This window comes from Procambarus clarkii, chromosome 12 (genome assembly GCF_040958095.1).
Source record: "Procambarus clarkii isolate CNS0578487 chromosome 12, FALCON_Pclarkii_2.0, whole genome shotgun sequence".
NCBI classification, from domain to species: domain Eukaryota; kingdom Metazoa; phylum Arthropoda; class Malacostraca; order Decapoda; family Cambaridae; genus Procambarus; species Procambarus clarkii.
The window spans coordinates 31015150-31034493 of record NC_091161.1 but is presented as its reverse complement, the minus strand read 5'-3'; positions in this window follow the sequence as shown (position 1 = coordinate 31034493).

Sequence of the window (19344 nt, the reverse complement as noted above, 5' to 3'; positions counted from 1 at the left end):
ATTGGCAAAATGATCAGGGAAAGAGAAGGGCCTCAAAAAAACAATTCACTTAGGGTATATTACACTATCAGTAGAAGTCTAAGAAATAAAATTAACGAATTAAATGCTCTTGTCTGCACAGTAAAAAGAGATATTATTGCACTTACCGAAACGTGGATGAATGTAGAAAATAGAGAACTATTAGCAGAATATCAAATAAATGGATTTAAACTATTTCACACAGATAGATATATTAGACGAGGAGGTTGAGTAGCCATATATGTTAGGGACAATTTGAAATGTAGTCTCAAAGAGGAAATCAAAACTGAGCCACACACAAACTATTTGGATAGAATTAAACGAAAAAGCAAATAATATTATAATAGGAGTTATATATAGGCCACCAAATTTAGACAGAATGGAAGCAAAGCATCTATGGGATGAAATATCTAGGGCATCTAGATCTAACAGTATTTATGTCATGGGTGACTTTAATTTTAGTGGAATAAACTGGTTGTACAAAACAGGGAATAGTGAAGCAGAAGATTTTCTAGAATTAATTGACGATTGCTTTCTTACGCAACACATTAAGGAACCAACACGGGAAAATAATATTTTAGATTTAGTGTTAACTAACAGGGAAACAAATTAATGACATCGAAATAGGGAGTGAGCTAGGGAACAGTGATCACAAAGAAATCAGATTTAGCATAGAATGGAATAGACCTGTAGGAGAAAATTCTGTTTAAAGTGCCAGATTTTCGAAAAGCTGATTTTAATAGCCTAAGAAATTTTTTGGGTCAAATTGATTGGAAAGTCTTGGGTATGGGGTGTGGGCCGGTCTTGGAGCGAGACATGAACCCAGCGATAGGTGACGTAAATGGGGATTTCTATGTGGATTCAATATATAACTTATTTACGAATATTCTATATATTTACGAAATGGTCAAAGGATTGGCAGATGCAGTTTAATGCTGATAAATGTAAAGTTCTGAGGTTAGGTAATGATGATAGGGTTACAAGATACGAGCTAGATGGTGTTGAGATTGCAAAGTCGAATTGCGAAAGGGATCTGGGAGTTATGATAACTAAGAATTAAAAAAAAAAAGGATCAATGCATGAATGTTCGTAATAAGGCAAGTAGGACACTCGGATTTATTAATCGAAGCGTTAGTAACAAGACACCTGGTGTTGTTCTTCAGCTATATCTTGCTCTAGTTAGGTCCCATTTAGATTATGCAGTTCAGTTTTGGTCGCCTTACTATAGAATGGATATAAATTCACTTGAACCTGTCCAGCGTAGGACGACTAAGTTAATTCCCCAAATTAGAAATCTTTCATAAGAACAGATTAGGATTTTTGATTTTTGTTCTTAGATTAGGGCATGGCTATACCAAAGGAAACAGAGTTAGTATAAATGGAATCAAGTCAGAGTGGGAAAATGTTGTAAGTGGAGTGCCTCAAGGCTCTGTCCTGGGACCTCTGTTGTTTATAATATATATAAATGATTTAGATTCAGGTTTGAGTAGCAACATTTGCAAATTTGCCGATGATACGAAAATCGGTAGGGAAATTAATTCGGAGGAGGACTCACTATCACTTCAAGTTGATCTAGATAGGGTTTTGAAATGGTCAAAGGATTGGCAGATGCAGTTTAATGCTGATAAATGTAAAGTTCTGAGGTTAAGTAATGATGATAGAGTTACAAGATACGAGCTAGATGGTGTTGAGATTGCGAAGTCGGATTGCGAAAGGGATCTGGGAGTTATGATTAGTAAGAATTTAAAGCAAAAGGATCAATGCATAAATGTTCGTAATAAGGCAAATCGGACACTTGGATTTATTAATCGCAGCGTTAGTAACAAGACACCTGGTGTGGTTCTCAAGCTATATCTTGCTCTAGTTAGGCCCCATTTAGATTATGCAGTTCAGTTTTGGTCGCCATATTATAGAATGGATATAAATTCACTTGAACGTGTCCAGCGTAGGATGACTAAGTTAATTCCCCAAATTAGAAATCTTTCATATGAAGAAAGATTAACAAAGCTTAAGTTGCATTCACTGGAAAGGCGAAGAGTTAGGGGTGACATGATAGAGGTTTACAAGTGGGTGAATGAACATAACAAAGGAGATATTAATAGGGTATTAAAAGTATGAACACAAGACAGAACACGAAACAATGGGTATAAATTGGATAAGTTTAGATTTAGGAAAGACTTGGGTAAATACTGGTTCAGTAACAGGGTTGTTGATTTGTGGAACCAATTACCGCGTAACGTGCTGGAGGTGGGGTCTCTTGATTGTTTCAAGCGCGGGTTGGACAAGTATATGAGTGGGATTGGGTGGTTATAAATAGGAGCTGCCTCGTATGGGCCAATAGGCCTTCTGCAGTTGCCTTTGTTCTTATGTTTCTTATGTTTAACATAAGAACAAAGGTAACTGCAGAAGGCCTATTGGCCCATACGAGGCAGCTCCTATTCTATAACCACCCAATCCCACTCATATGTCCAACCCGCGATTGAAACAATCGAGGGACACCACCTCCACCACGTTACGCGGCAATTGGTTCCACAAATCAACAACCCTGTTACTGAACCAGTATTTACCCAAGTCTTTCCTAAATCTAAACTTATCCAATTTATACCCATTGTTTCGTGTTCTGTCTTGTGTTGAGATTTTTAATACCCTATTAATATCCCCCCCCTCTTATGTCCATTCATCCACTTGTAAACCTCTATCATGTCACCCTAACTCTTCGCCTTTCCAGTAAATGCAATTTAAGCTTTGTTAATCTTTCTTCATATGAAAGATTTCTAATTTGGGGAATTAACTTAGGCATCTTTTTTTTGTTGCTGTTGTATTCGATACATGAACCATATTTTGGACCCAAATTCTGGCTCTCTGCACCTATTCGCAGTTTGAAATTCCGACTTTTTATACGAAAAATCTGCCAATTACTGAAAGCGGCGGTGGGTCACATTTTCCCCCAAACCCCACTGCAGTTTTCAAATATTCTCCCATGGATCGCGATATTTCTTTTCCAAAACTCCCACAATTTCTCATATCTATTGTTTGGAACTTCCCTTCATTAAATGATCCATACGAAATTCTAAGAGCAGTAAAATTGTCAAAGGAAAATCTTCACTATTTCATTACGAATGAGAGAGGTTCAGTGAGTTTGACAGTAAAATCCAGCTTGGAGTTGCGTGGAGAGTCTTAACTCTCTCCACGCATATGACGATGTTGGTTAGGATAACAGGGCAATGGGAGGACGTTATCTGGGAAATTATTGATCTAGCAAATACCTGGGCGACAAACAACAACTTAAATTTTGCCTCACTCGAGTCTACCGCCTTGAAATCCTGGGTACTCGCCATGTTCTGCGACCATGAAGCAGAACAACCCGCACCTGCGGCTGGAACTGCTGCATTTGATCGGGATGTGGCCAGAGACGTACCTTCAGGATGCCGCCTCGGGTATGCAGGCAGCTGCAGGGTTGGTCATAAGAACTCAAACTTTCATATGAAGAAATATTAACAAAGCTTAAATTGCATTCACTGGAAAGGCGAAGAATTAGGGGTGACATGATAGAGGTTTACAAGTGGATGAATGGCCATAAAGGAGATATTAATAGGGTATTAAAAGTATCAACACAAGACAGAACACGAAACAATGGGCATAAATTGGATAAGTTTAGATTTAGGAAAGAATTGGGTAAATACTGGTTTGGTAACAGGGTTGTTTATTTGTGGAACCAATTATGGTTCGTGGTGGACCTCTGTTGTTTATAATATATATAAATGATTTAGATTCAGGTTTGAGTAGCAACATTTGCAAATTTGCCGATGATACGAAAATCGGTAAGGAAATTAATTCGGAGGAGGACTCACTATCACTTCAAGTTGATCTAGATAGGGTTTTGAAATGGTCAAAGGATTGGCAGATGCAGTTTAATGCTGATAAATGTAAAGTTCTGAGGTTAGGTAATGATGATAGTTACAAGATACGAGCTAGATCTTGATAATGGCTAGAGCCATTATTTGCATTAGCGTGGGAGGAAATGATGTTGGTCGAGTCAGGAGTGAGGAACTGATTCAGAGGTATAAAACAGCCATAGAGTTAGTTAGGAGCAAGGGAGGAATCCCGATCATATGTGGCATTCTTCCAAGAAAGGGAGTGGGAAATGAATGGATATCGAGGGCACTTGGTGTCAATTGCCGGCTGGAAAGATATTGCAAATCAAATGCAATATCTTTCATAGACAACTGGGAACACTTCTATGGAAGAAATGAAATGTATGCTCGTGATGGGGTGCATCTATCGAGAGCTGGGGTTGTTGCTGTTGCGAACTCGCTAGAAGAAGTGGTTAGAGGTGTTTGTTTGGGTTTAAACTGTTAGTAGATAGAGGTATGGGAATTGATTTGGAGGAAGGAGGTAATAAAAGTATGTGTTTGTGGGAGAAAGGAATTGGCAAAACGATCAGGGAAAGAGAAGGTCCGCAAAATAACAATTCACTTAGGGTATATTACACTAACAGTAGAAGTCTAAGAAATAAAATTAACGAATTAAATGCTCTTGTCTGCACAGAAAAAATAGATATTATTGCACTTACCGAAACGTGGATGAATGTAGAAAATAGAGAACTATTAGCTGAATATCAAATATATGGATTTAAACTATTTCACACAGATAGATATATTAGACGAGGAGGTGGAGTAGCCATATATGTTAGGGACAATTTGAAATGTAGTCTCAAAGAGGGAATCAAAACAGAGCCACACACAGAAACTATTTGGATTGAATTAAACGAAAAAGCTAAAAATATTATAATAGGAGTAATATATAGGCCACCAAATTTAGACAGAATGGAAGCAAAGCATCTATGGGATGAAATATCTAGAGCATCTAGATCTAACAGTATTTATGTCATGGGTGACTTTAATTTTAGCGGAATAAACTGGTTGAACAAAACAGGGAATAGTGAAGCAGAAGATTTTCTAGAATTAATTGACGATTGCTTTCTTACGCAACACATTAAGGAACCAACACGGGAAAATAATATTTTAGATTTAGTGTTAACTAACAGGGAAACGCAAATTAATGACATCGAAATAGGGAGTGAGCTAGGGAGCAGTGATCACAAAGAAATCAGATTTAGCATAGAATGGAATAGACCAGTAGGAGAAAATTCTGTTAAAGTGCCAGATTTTCGAAAAGCTGATTTTAATAGCCTAAGCAATTTTTTGGGTCAAATTGATTGGAAAGGCTTGGGTATGGGGTGTGGGCCGGTCTTGGAGCGAGACATGAACCCAGCGATAGGTGACTTAAATGGGGATTTCGATGTGGATTCAATATATAACTTATTTAAGAATATTCTAAACAAAGCACAGGATCGTAGTATACCATACAAATTGAATAGATCGTATACTAATGACCCAAAGTGGATAACAAAGAATTTGAAGAACCTTATAGGTAAAAAGAGAGCTTGGTACAAAAGGATTAAAAATGGGGAGGTCACTTTAGAACAGGAATTCGTACAACTGGTTAGAAATGTTAAAAAAGAGATAAGGAAAGCAAAAAGAAACTATGAAGTTCGCATAGCAGGGCAAGCAAAGACAAATCCTAAAGGGTTTTTTCAGTTATATCGTACTAAGACTAGGGAAAGGATAGGTCCATTAAAAACTGAGACAGGTCAAATAACAGATAGTGATGAAGAGATGAGTAGTATTTTTAATAAATATTTTGTATCTGTATTTACTAAAGAGGAACTTAACAATATGCCTTCAGCCGAACAAGTCTATGTGGGTGGGGACGAGGACAGGTTGACGAGTTTAGCAGTTACCAGGGAGGATGTTCTTAAACAAATAGTAAAACTCAAACCAAACAAATCCCCAGGGCCGGATGAAGTGTTTGCTAGGGTGCTTAAAGAATGCAAAGAGGAGCTTTGTGACCCACTGTCAACCATATTTAATAAATCAATAGAGTCAGGCAGAGTGCCAGAGTTTTGGAAAGTTGCTAATGTGATACCAGTTTTTAAGAAAGGAGATAGATCACTTGCGTCTAACTATCGACCAATTAGCCTAACGTCTATTGTGGGAAAGTTACTCGAATCTATAATAGCAAATAAAATTCGTCTTCATCTTGAAAAACATAAATTAATAATTGAGTCGCAACATGGTTTTATAAATGGCCGTTCATGTTTAACAAATTTGTTATCTTTTTATTCTAGCATTGTTGAGGCAGTTGATAGTGGTAAGGATTGCGATGTTGTATACCTTGACTTTAGCAAAGCTTTTGATACAGTGCCACATGAAAGACTGATTAAAAAAATAGAGTCTCATGGTATTGGGGGTGCTATATTAAGCTGGATTAGGGCATGGCTATACCAAAGGAAACAGATTGTTAGTATAAATGGAATCAAGTCAGAGTGGGAAAATGTAAGTGGAGTGCCTCAAGGCTCTGTCCTGGGACCTCTGTTGTTTATAATATATATAAATGATTTAGATTCAGGTTTGAGTAGCAACATTTGCAAATTTGCCGATGATACGAAAATCGGTAGGGAAATTAATTCGGAGGAGGACTCACTATCACTTCAAGTTGATCTAGATAGGGTTTTGAAATGGTCAAAGGATTGGCAGATGCAGTTTAATGCTGATAAATGTAAAGTTCTGAGGTTAGGTAATGATGATAGAGTTACAAGATACGAGCTAGATGGTGTTGTGATTGCGAAGTCGGATTGCGAAAGGGATCTGGGAGTTATGATTAGTAAGAATTTAAAACAAAAGGATCAATGCATAAATGTTCGTAATAAGGCAAATCGGACACTTGGATTTATTAATCGCAGCGTTAGTAACAAGACACCTGGTGTGGTTCTCAAGCTATATCTTGCTCTAGTTAGGCCCCATTTAGATTATGCAGTTCAGTTTTGGTCGCCATATTATAGAATGGATATAAATTCACTTGAACGTGTCCAGCGTAGGATGACTAAGTTAATTCCCCAAATTAGAAATCTTTCATATGAAGAAAGATTAACAAAGCTTAAGTTGCATTCACTGGAAAGGCGAAGAGTTAGGGGTGACATGATAGAGGTTTACAAGTGGGTGAATGGACATAAAGGGGATATTAATAGGGTATTAAAAGTATCAACACAAGACAGAACACGAAACAATGGATATAAATTGGATAAGTTTAGATTTAGGAAAGACTTGGGTAAATACTGGTTCAGTAACAGGGTTGTTGATTTGTGGAACCAATTGCCGCGTAACATTGTGGAGGTGGGGTCCCTCGATTGTTTCAAGCGCAGGTTGGACAAGTATATGAGTGGGATTGGGTGGTTATAGATAAGAACATAAGAACATAAGAACAAAGGTAACTGCAGAAGGCCTATTGGCCCATACGAGGCAGCTCCTATTCTATAACCACCCAATCCCACTCATATACTTGTCCAACCCGTGCTTGAAACAATCGAGGGACCCCACCTCCACAATGTTACGCGGCAATTGGTTCCACAAATCAACAACCCTGTTACTGAACCAGTATTTACCCAAGTCTTTCCTAAATCTAAACTTATCCAATTTATATCCATTGTTTCGTGTTCTGTCCTGTGTTGATACTTTTAATACCCTATTAATATCCCCCCGGTTATGTCCATTCATCCACTTGTAAACCTCTATCATGTCACCCCTAACTCTTCGCCTTTCCAGTGAATGCAACTTAAGCTTTGTTAATCTTTCTTCATATGAAAGATTTCTAATTTGGGGAATTAACTTAGTCATCCTACGCTGGACACGTTCAAGTGAATTTATATCCATTCTATAATATGGCGACCAAAACTGAACTGCATAATCTAAATGGGGCCTAACTAGAGCAAGATATAGCTTGAGAACCACACCAGGTGTCTTGTTACTAACGCTGCGATTAATAAATCCAAGTGTCCGATTTGCCTTATTACGAACATTTATGCATTGATCCTTTTGTTTTAAAAATCAAATGCATATGTCATATGAGGCAGATAGGAGCTGCCTCGTATGGGCCAATAGGCCTTCTGCAGTTACCTTTGTTCTTATGTTCTTAAACAAAGGTGTACCACTAGTTCATGAACTACTAGACTAGTGGTGACAAGATTTCTCAGTGTGTACAGTTTTAAGAGAGTTCACAGTGAATTATTACGGTCGTATTATGTTTTATGAACATCATTGCTGCTTCTTTTTACCGATTTCACTGTCTCATGCTTATCAGTCTTGTGTTCTTTTTCATATAAAGTTTACTTATTGTTTCCATCAGCATCGCTTCACAAAATATATATATTAATCAGCTTTCAAATTCTTTACAACTGCAGTTCAGTTTCTTTTCAATATCATGGCTTTTGTTGTTTCCCCTTTCAGTATCTAGTTCAAGACCTCGTATCAATGTTATTACTGTTTGCCAGCAAATTATTTTTTTTAGTTTGTTCAAATTATTTTGTGCACAATTCAAACGTACTGCTTATTGATTACCACGGTTGTGTGTATCATAAGTCCTCTTTCTCAAAAACATATATTTATACTTAAACACTACCCTCTCAACTTTTTATGCTCATCATAGCTTTAGACACAGACAGCCAGACAGACAGACACAGAGACACACACACACACACACACACACACACACACACACACACACATACACACACACACACACACACACACAGTGTCGGGACTATATCTGCGACGGAATTCAACCTCCCAACGACACTAGTCATGGCTAAGAGATCTGAATTAAATTTCATTGACCCTTCACATTACCAGAGAACACGAGCCTCGTATATATATGCACGGTAAACCTGCTTAAACTCACAAGTCGGTAAAACTTGACTTGTAGATATTGTAAACTCACAATATCTATTTTTTGTGCAGACAAGAGCATTTAAATCGATTATTTTGTTTCTTAGACTTCTACTGTTAGTGTAATATACGATAAGTGCATAGTTATTATGAGGCCCTTAAGGGCCTCATAATAACCAAAATATTCAAAATAATAAAAAAAAGAATTCTCTTTTCCTGATCATTTTTACCAATTTGTTTTCCCCACAAACACGTACTTTTATTACCTCCTTTATCCATATCATTTCCCATACCACTATCTACTAACAGTTTAAACCCAATCCTAAACAAAAGCCTCCAACTACTGGTTCCAACGAGTTCCCAACAACAACCACCCAAGCCCTCAATAGATGCACCCCATCCCGAGCATACATTTCCTTTCTTTCATAGAAGTGTTCCTACTTATCTATGAAAGATATTGCATTTGATTTGCAATATTTTTCTAGTCGGTAACTGACACCAAGTGCCCTCGACAACCATTCATTTCCAACTCCCTTATTTGGAGGAATGACATATGATCGGGATTCCTCCGTTGCTCGTATGGCTGTCTTAAACCTCTATCAATTCCTCACTCCTAACTCGTCCAACATCATTTCCACCTGCACTAATACAAATAATGAGTTTGTTCCCATTTCCAGCCATAATATCATTCATGTTGCCGACAATATCACCAATTCCAGCTCCCAGAATGCAAACTCATAACGTGGTTCCCCTATCTCTGGCACAAAATTTTTTATCCAAATACCACACCTGGGAATCTCCCACAACCACACATCAGTCGCTGAGTGTAGCAGTACACAGTTACAGTCACTCCCTCAGTTACTCTTTTAGTACAGTGTAACCATGTCGCCCCAGGATATGACTTTCCTAACCATCCTTCTTGAATTATTAACGTCAGAAGGACACAGCGATATAGAAGCAAGAGCAAGGAAAATTGCTGAAGACGACCCAACCCTAAACGAAGCACCGTGGCAACTTGTAGGCAACGGAAAGGCTAACAAACGAAGAAGAACCGAAGAAACGTCCAAAGAAACCAAACTAGAAGCAAATCAAAACTCAAGAGGAGCACCCAAACCAATGCCAAGGACCATATTCAAGACCAAAAAACCAGTGGATGGTCCCACTTATGCTTTCATTGCAGCACTGGAAAAGAATAATCCAGGATCAGATCTTAGAGCCAAGCCCGACATTAGAGGTAGATATAACATATCCACAGCTAATCCGGATATAATCACAAACCTCAGGAACACAGAACACCTAGTGGAACTGAAACCAGAAGAAAGAATCACCAAAATGATAGTTCAAAATTTCCCGGTCGAAGTTCATGCAAACAGACTCCTAGAATGCCCAAATGTCACAACGGCGGAAAGATGCAAGCACAACAATATCGAAACAAGACAGGTTCTTGTAACAATAAAAGGACCTCGCATCAACACTGAGTGTTGGCATCTATGGTCAATTCAGGCTGAGACTGTACAACCCAGAACCCATGCGGTGTTACAGATGTCAGCGCTTCGGCCACCACAAGGATGGCTGCAGAGGCCCGGAACGATGTGGTTTATGTAGCGAGCTCCACAATACCGACATGTGCAAGAATCTGCACAAAGAAGGCAGACAAACGAAAGCAAAATGCCCGAACTGCGGGGATACACATCACGCCTGGAACAAACGATGCCCAGAAAGGGTAAAAAGAATACTAGCTTTCGGATCAACCCAGCAACCCAAAGTAACAACTTCGTGACCCCAATCGACCAGACCCTCGGTAAAAAGCCAGTGGTACACCCCTCGGCAAGTCCGAATAAATGAAGATCAGCAACAGTCTGGCGCGCCTAGTCCTTCTGGTCTGGGCAAGGACGGGGCCTCCAACAACTGGAGGGGGCAGGGGGGGCGCTGCTCCACTGGGAGACAGCAACAGAATGGATCGGGGCGGCAGGGAGAACATGCCTGCCGTTGCCTCCGGGACCTCCCAGGCAGGAATGATAATCCCAGCATCATCGGGTGCCCCAGTGGCTGGATGTAGCAAGGGCGCTTCGGCCCAACCAGGAGTCTCCTCACCCGCCAAGAAGAAAGTCACCACTCCAGCCAAGAAGACAAACGGTCGGGAAAACCAGTACTATAACCATGGACTCTGATTCCACTATAAACGGAAAAATGGACAATCTAAAAATTATACAGTGGAATCTTCAAGGACTCAAAAGCAAAGCACAAACACTCAGAGCAGTGCTTCTCAAGGATAGCATTGATATTGTTCTACTCCAAGAAACACTCACCAGGACTGGCAGATTTATCAATATCCCAGGATATCAAGGTTTCCACTGCCCTATGGCACAAGGTGGCACCAGAGGCATTCCAATTCTAGTAAGAAATCATATCAATGCCACGGCAATCACAGACCTGCCCAACTGTGGCGAGAACGTCGAAATTATGGGAATTAAGCTCACTATGAGGAACTCAACGCTGTCCATTTTCAATGTATACAAGAGCCAGAGAGAACATGACATGGATATCTCAACAATCTTTGAAATAGCAGTCACAACACCACCTATCATCTCTGGTGACTTCAACGCTCATAGTGAATTACTTCTTGATTCACCAAGAACCGATGCCAACGGAAGACATATTGAACACCTTTTGGATGAAGTGCCTGAAGTCAGTCTGCTTAATTCGACGGAACCAACCCACACTGGTGGGGGAAAGTTTGATCTCACGTTTGTTTCCACCAGTATTTATGAGTTGTGTCATTGGTCAGTGGATCATGTTCTGACCAGTGACCACTTTGCTACAAAAACAGTTATTAATATAGCACTACCTCCTAAACCTCCAGCTCCCGAGCCCGGATGGGACTTTATCAAGGCAGATTGGACGAAGTTTCAGGAAGCTCTCGAAACTTGGCACCAAAACTACACTCCTCCTGACAACACCGATGAAATGGAAAAAGATTTAGTAAATGCAATACATAGAGCAGCAAATCACGCCATCCCCAAAAGGAAAACAATTACCCAACAACACAAGGACCATTGGTATTACTGTGATAGGATCAAAGAGCTACATAACAGACTAAATCGTGCACGAAAGAATTTCAGAAGAGATAGAACCGAAGCTAATCTAGGACTTCTTAGAGCTGTCCGAGATCATGTGCACGAAGAAACAGCAAAAATCAGAAAAATGGCTCGAGTGGTGTGCCAATTTAAATCAGCATACGTCCTTGGGCGACATCTGGAGGCAGATCAACAAGGCCAAAGGAAAATCGCCTCCTGCTCCGCCGCACCATGTTCATCCAGAGCAAGAAGCAGAAAGGCTAGCAAATCTATTTGCTTCAAGAGCCAGTTCCACTCAACTTCCTCAAGCAACTCTGACTCACCAACAAAGACTTCAAGCAGCAAGATGGAAAAAAATAGATGATGCTTTAGCCTTACCTGACGAACTAGACCAATCTTTCAATCTAAAAGAACTCAGAAGTGCTACAAAGAAAACTAAAAATACAGGTCCAGGAGAGGACAAAATCACTTACAACATGCTAGCCAAGCTAGGAGAAAAGGGTGAAGAAGCCTTCTTGAATTTCATCAACAGAGTATGGATGACAAGAACCCGACCACTCTTGGAACAGTGCAATTATAATTCCCATTCCAAAACCTAATGACCCAGGAAATCCAAGACCCATCTCATTAACAAGCTGTCTGGCCAAAACTGCAGAAAGAATGGCCCTTAATCGAATTGAATGGAAAGCCAATCCACTGCACCAAAATATGTTTGGTTATAGAAAAGGTGTTGGAACCACAGAATACCTTACCTCCCTCCTGGATCAAATCAATGACAAACCTGGAATCCTTATTTTTCTAGACCTTGAAAAAGCCTTCGAGTTAGCCAGTGCTCCAGCTACACTGTGCTGCCTTGTGGATAAGGAAATCAAAGGACACGCTCTTGCTTTTGCCAAAGGAAGCCTGCTTAACCGAGAAGCTAAAGTCAAATTCCAAGGAAAAACATCGACCTCAAAGAGGCTGGAAAATGGAACTCCGCAGGGAGGAATACTAAGCCCCTTCCTCTTCAACTGTCTCATGGAACAATTCATGAAGCTCAAGCTACCAAAAGCCAAACTTCTTAACTATGCAGACGACTTTGTGGTCATCATCAATGGCAAAGGTGCAAGGAACCATGCACAAAAATGCCTAGATATTATCAGCAAGGAAGCGGAACGCATAGCAGTGAAAATAAACAGCAATAAAACAAAAGCAATGACCGTTAAAATGAGAACTCAAGACATCAGACTGGCAATACAAGGAAAATAAATTAAGTGGGTTACCTCTTTTCAATACCTAGGAGTCATAATAGACAACCAGTTGAAATTCACTCAAGAAATTTAATATCTTCGGCAACGCTGTAAAGCCAGAAACTCAGCATTGAGCTCTCTGACCTGTCTTAGAGAGGGTGCATCTCTACCAGTACTCAAAATGTACCACGTTCAAGCAGTTAGGTCACTCATCGACTACGCTGCTCCTGCTCCTACATCCCTCAGTGATAACCAATGGGAGAAACTGGAAGTGTCTCTAAATGATGCTCTGAGAACAATGCTGGGAGCACCTATATGGACGCGTAGAGAGAACCTTAGAATGGAAACAAATTTACCAGCATTAGAAAACAGGATGAAACAAAGGATAGCCACCATAATAAGAAAACTTACTGGAACAACCGCCAGGCTGTCAATCAAAGACAACATACAGAGATCATTTCAGAAAAACCTACAGTATAGAACACGCTCATGGATGGATAATGTGGTCAAGATTTTAGAGAAAATGGACATGAAATTGACCATTAAAAACAAAGGGGAAGATAGACCATATCAACACTTTCGGCAGCCTCCTTCATGGGAAGAATCGACTCCAAAGATAATCATTGAAAGATTACCAGTTAAAAAATCAGCATGTGACCCGCAGAGGCTCAAGGAAGTAATAGAGCAACAAATGGAAACTATCTCTAGACCCACAACGACTCACATCTTCACAGACGGATCAGTTGATCAAGAAAAAGGTTTACTGGGGCAGCAGTTTACACTACCAACCATGAAGCTTACTGGAGCATGAATAGTGGGTGCTCAACATTGCAAACAGAATTATATGCCCTGAAGGAGGCAATAAACTATACAATTGAGAATAATTTACATGATATCATTCATACAGACTAAATCTTCGCTCCAGGCATTGTTATCCAGTCAGCACAGAGATAATATACAACTCCTCACAGAAATTCAACATATAGGAAAAGATGCCCATAATCGAGGGCTGTCAATCACCCTAAATTGGATACCAAGTCACAATGGCATAGAGGGGAATGAAAAGGCAGACTCACTAGCAAAAACTGCCACTGCTCTACCTGTTGTACAGGTTTAAATACCTCCAAGTTTCTCACAGATAAAGGAGCAAATCAAGAAGAAAATATTCTCAACTATCAAAAGTCGCCACAGAGCCAAAGTAGCGGAAGGAAGATCCACTGCGATATGGTATGAACAAGCCACTGGTTACTCCTCTTTCAAGCCTGGCAAAAAGATATCCAGAGACATTGCAGTAGCCATACACAGACTCGGACTTTGGTACAAGTGCTGCTGGGAGGTAATGAACCCAATAGTTAAAGAGTGTCACATCTGTGAAACTGAGGCAGAGGCGCCGCTATTGCACTACTTACTGGAATGTGAAGCTAGTGAACCCCTGAGCATCAAACTCAACATTAATCCAACGACAGCAGCTGCATTAGATGCACATTCCACCACGACTACAATGATTAGAAAAGCTGTTGAGGAATGGGACTCATTAGTGAGCATTCTGCATCTTCATCCGCCACCAAGATAATGTTAATAAAACAAGATTAAAACCAGTGCAATAAAAACAGAAGCGACAAATAAGCAGGGAAAAATGAGAAGTCCTCTCCTCCATTTTAAACTTAGACCTAAATATCACAGGAAAAAGGTTATCATGTATAACCAAACTCAATTACGGGCTCACCATAGCCCGTGCTACATGGACACTCCGTTCTGAATAGCTAAATCTTTAACAACATCATCATCCCACAACCAAAATTCTCTAAGGCACTTCCTTTACTTTCTGAGCACTTTGTAGGACCTGCTCTTCGTTGCAGTCCCTTTCGAACGAACTGCAGGCTCACCACAGCACTGTGATGAGTGCTGTGGTGAGCCTGAATTCGTACAACTGGTTAGAAATGTTAAAAAAAAGATATAAGGAGGGCACAACAAGAAACTGATGTTCGTATAGCAAGGCAAGCAAAGGAAAATCCTGAAGTTTTTTCCAGTTATATAGAACAAAGGTTAGGGAAGGATTGGTCAATTAAAAACCGTGAGAGGTCATAACGGATAATGACGAGGAGACGAGTAGTATTTTTAATAAATATTATATCTATTTACTGAAAAACAATTTAATTATGCCTTGAGCCCAACAAGTCCTCCTCCCCATGTAGGTGGGGACGATGAAAGGTTGACTAGCTTAACAGTTATCAGGAATGATGCTATTAAACAAACTCTGCAACTCAATCCAAACAAATCCCCAGGGCCGGACAAAGTGTTTGCCTGGGTGTTTAAAGAATGTAAAGAGGAGCTTCACAATCCTTCACCAGCTCCTTAGTGTAGTGAAGGACCTGGTGACTCTAGTGTAGTGAAGGACCTGGTGACTCTAGTGTAGTGAAGGACCTGGTGACTCTAGTGTAGTGAAGGACCTGGTGACTCTAGTGTAGTGAAGGACCTGGTGACTCTAGTGTAGTGAAGGACCTGGTGACTCTAGTGTAGTGAAGGACCTGGTGACTAGTGTAGTGAAGGACCTGGTGACTCTAGTGTAGTGAAGGACCTGGTGACTCTAGTGTAGTGAAGGACCTGGTGACTCTAGTGTAGTGAAGGACCTGGTGACTCTAGTGTAGTGAAGGACCTGGTGACTCTAGTGTAGTGAAGGACCTGGTGACTCTAGTGTAGTGAAGGACCTGGTGACTCTAGTGTAGTGAAGGACCTGGTGACTCTAGTGTAGTGAAGGACCTGGTGACTCTAGTGTAGTGAAGGACCTGGTGACTCTAGTGTAGTGAAGGACCTGGTGACTCTAGTGTAGTGAAGGACCTGGTGACTCTAGTGTAGTGAAGGACCTGGTGACTCTAGTGGGAGCCCTGAGGACAGAGTTGGACTCTCTGCGGGAGGAGGTGCGTCAGCTGAAAGAACAACGAGAAGTAACGAAGGAGGAGACCAGTAGTAAAGGGACCTCGTCTTGGAGAGTTGTGAAAGACAGGGGCCTTAAGAAGACTTTGATAAAGCCGCCTTCAAACGCCATAGCAACTTCTAATTCATTTGACGTTTTGGAGGACGAGTGCTGTGGTGAGACTGCGGATCGCGCAAAAGGGAAAGCAACGAAGAGCAAGGAAGCGCAGGCCCCTCAGAGAGTAAAGGAAGTACCTAAGCAAACCTTAGTTGTGGGAGATTCCCTGATAAGGTATTTGGATAGAACGTTTTGTGCTAGAGATAGGGGGAACAGGTTAAGGGTTTGCTATCCCGGAGCCGGCATTGGTGATATTATAAACATGAATGATATTATGGCTGGGAATGGGAACAATCCCATTATTTGCATTAGTGTGGGAGGAAATGATGTTGGTTGAGTTAAGAGTGAGGAACTGATTCAGAGGTATAAAACAGCCATAGAATAAGTTAGGAGCAAGGGAGGAATCCCAATCATATGTGGCATTCTTCCAAGAAAGGGAGTGGGAAGTGAATGGATATCGAGGGCACTTGGTGTCAATAGCCGGCTGGAAAGATATTGCAAATCAAATGCAATATCTTTCATAGACAACTGGGAACACTTCTATGGAAGAAATGAAATGTATGCTCGTGATGGGGTGCATCTATCGAGAGCTGGGGTTGTTGCTGTTGCGAACTCGTTGGAAGAAGTGGTTAGAGGTGTTTGTTTGGGTTTAAACTGTTAGTAGATAGACGTATGGGAATTGATTTGAAGGAAGGAGGTAATAAAAGTATGTGTTTGTGGGAGAAAGGAATTGGCAAAATGATCAGGGAAAGAGAAGGGCCTCAAAATAACAATTCACTTAGGGTATATTACACTAACAGTAGAAGTCTAAGAAATAAAATTAACGAATTAAATGCTCTTGTCTGCACAGAAAAAATAGATATTATTGCACTTACCGAAACGTGGATGTAGAAAATAGAGAACTATTAGCTGAATATCAAATAAATGGATTTAAACTATTTCACACAGATATATTAGACGAGGAGGTGGAGTAGCCATATATGTTAGGGACAATTTGAAATGTAGTCTCAAAGAGGGAATCAAAACTGAGCCACACACAAACTTTTTGGATAGAATTAAACGAAAAAGCTAATAATATTATAATAGGAGTTATATATAGGCCACCAAATTTAGACAGAATGGAAGCAAAGCACCTATGGGATGAAATATCTAGAGCATCTAGATCTAACAGTATTTATGTCATGGGTGACTTTAATTTTAGCGGAATAAACTGGTTGAACAAAACAGGGAATAGTGAAGCAGAAGATTTTCTAGAATTAATTGACGATTGCTTTCTTACGCAACACATTAAGGAACCATCACGGGAAAATAATATTTTAGATTTAGTGTTAACTAACAGGGACACACAAATTAATGACATCGAAAGCTAGGGGAACAGTGATCACAAAGAAATCAGATTTAGCATAGAATGGAATAGACCAGTAGGAGAAAATTCTGTTAAAGTGCCAGATTTTCGAAAAGCTGATTTTAATAGCCTAAGAAATTTTTTGAGTCAAATTGATTGGAAAGTCTTGGGTATGGGATGTGGGCCAGTCTTGGAGCGAGACATGAACCCAGCGATAGGTGACTTAAATGGGGATTTCGATGTGGATTCAATATATAACTTATTTAAGAATATTCTAAACAAAGCACAGGAACGTAGTATACCATACAAATTGAATAGATCGAATACTAATGACCCAAAGTGGATAACAAAGAATTTGAAGAACCTTATAGGTAAAAAGAGAGCTTGGTACAAAAGGATAAAAATGGGGAGGTCACTTTAGAACAGGAATTCGTACAACTGGTTAGAAATGTTAAAAGAGAGATAAGGAAAGCAAAAAGAAACTATGAAGTTCGCATAGCAGGGCAAGCAAAGACAAATCCTAAAGGTTTTTTCAGTTATATCGTACTAAGACTAGGGAAAGGATAGGTCCATTAAAAACTGAGACAGGTCAAATAACAGATAGTGATGAAGAGATGAGTAGTATTTTTAATAAATATTTTGCATCTGTATTTACTAAAGAGGAACTTAATATGCCTTCAGCCGAACAAGTCTTTGTGGGTGGGGACGAGGACAGGTTGACGAGTTTAGCAGTTACCAGGGAGGATGTTCTTAAACAAATAGTAAAAATCAAACCAAACAAATCCCCAGGGCCGGATGAAGTGTTTGCCAGGGTGCTTAAAGAATGCAAAGAGGAGCTTTGTGACCCACTGTCAACCATATTTAATAAATCAATAGTCAGGCAGAGTGCCAGAGTTTTGGAAAGTTGCTAATGTGATACCAGTTTTTAGGAAAGGAGATAGATCACTTGCGTCTACCTATCGACCAATTAGCCTAACGTCTATTGTGGGAAAGTTTCCCGAATCTATTAAAGCAAATAAAATTCGTCTTCATCTTGAAAAACATAAATTAATAATCGAGTCACAACATGGTTTTATAAATGGCCGTTCATGTTTAACAAATTTGTTATCTTTTTATTCTAGCATAGTTGAGGCAGTTGATAGTGGTAAGGATTATGATGTGTACCTTGACTTTAGCAAAGCTTTTGATACAGTGCCACATGAAAGACTGATTAAAAAGATAGTCTCGTGGTATTGGGGGTGCTATATTAAGCTGGATTAGGGCATGGCTATACCAAAGGAAACAGAGTTAGTATAAATGGAATCAAGACAGAGTGGGTAAATGTTGTAAGTGGAATGCCTCAAGGCTCTGTCCTGGGACCTCTGTTGTTTATAATATATATAAATGATTTAGATTCAGGTTTGAGTAGCAACATTTGCAAATTTGCCAATGATACGAAAATCGGTAGGGAAATTAATTCGGAGGAGGACTCACTATCACTTCAAGTTGATCTAGATAGGGTTTTGAAATGGTCAAAGGATTGGCAGATGCAGTTTAATGCTGATAAATGTTATATTATCATAGCAATATGGAAGTTGTAGTGAAGGACCTGGTGACTCTAGTGGGAGCCCTGAGGACAGAGTTGGACTCTCTGCGGGAGGAGGTGCGTCAGCTTAAAGAACAACGAGAAGTAACGAAGGAGGAGACCAGCAGTAAAGGGACCTCGTCTTGGAGAGTTGCGAAAGACAGGGGCCTTAAGAAGACTTTGATAAAGCCGCCTTCAAACGCCATAGCAACTTCAAATTCATTTGACGTTTTGGAGGACGAGTGCTGTGGAGAGACTGTGGATCGCGCAAAAGGGAAAGCAACGAAGAGAAAGGAA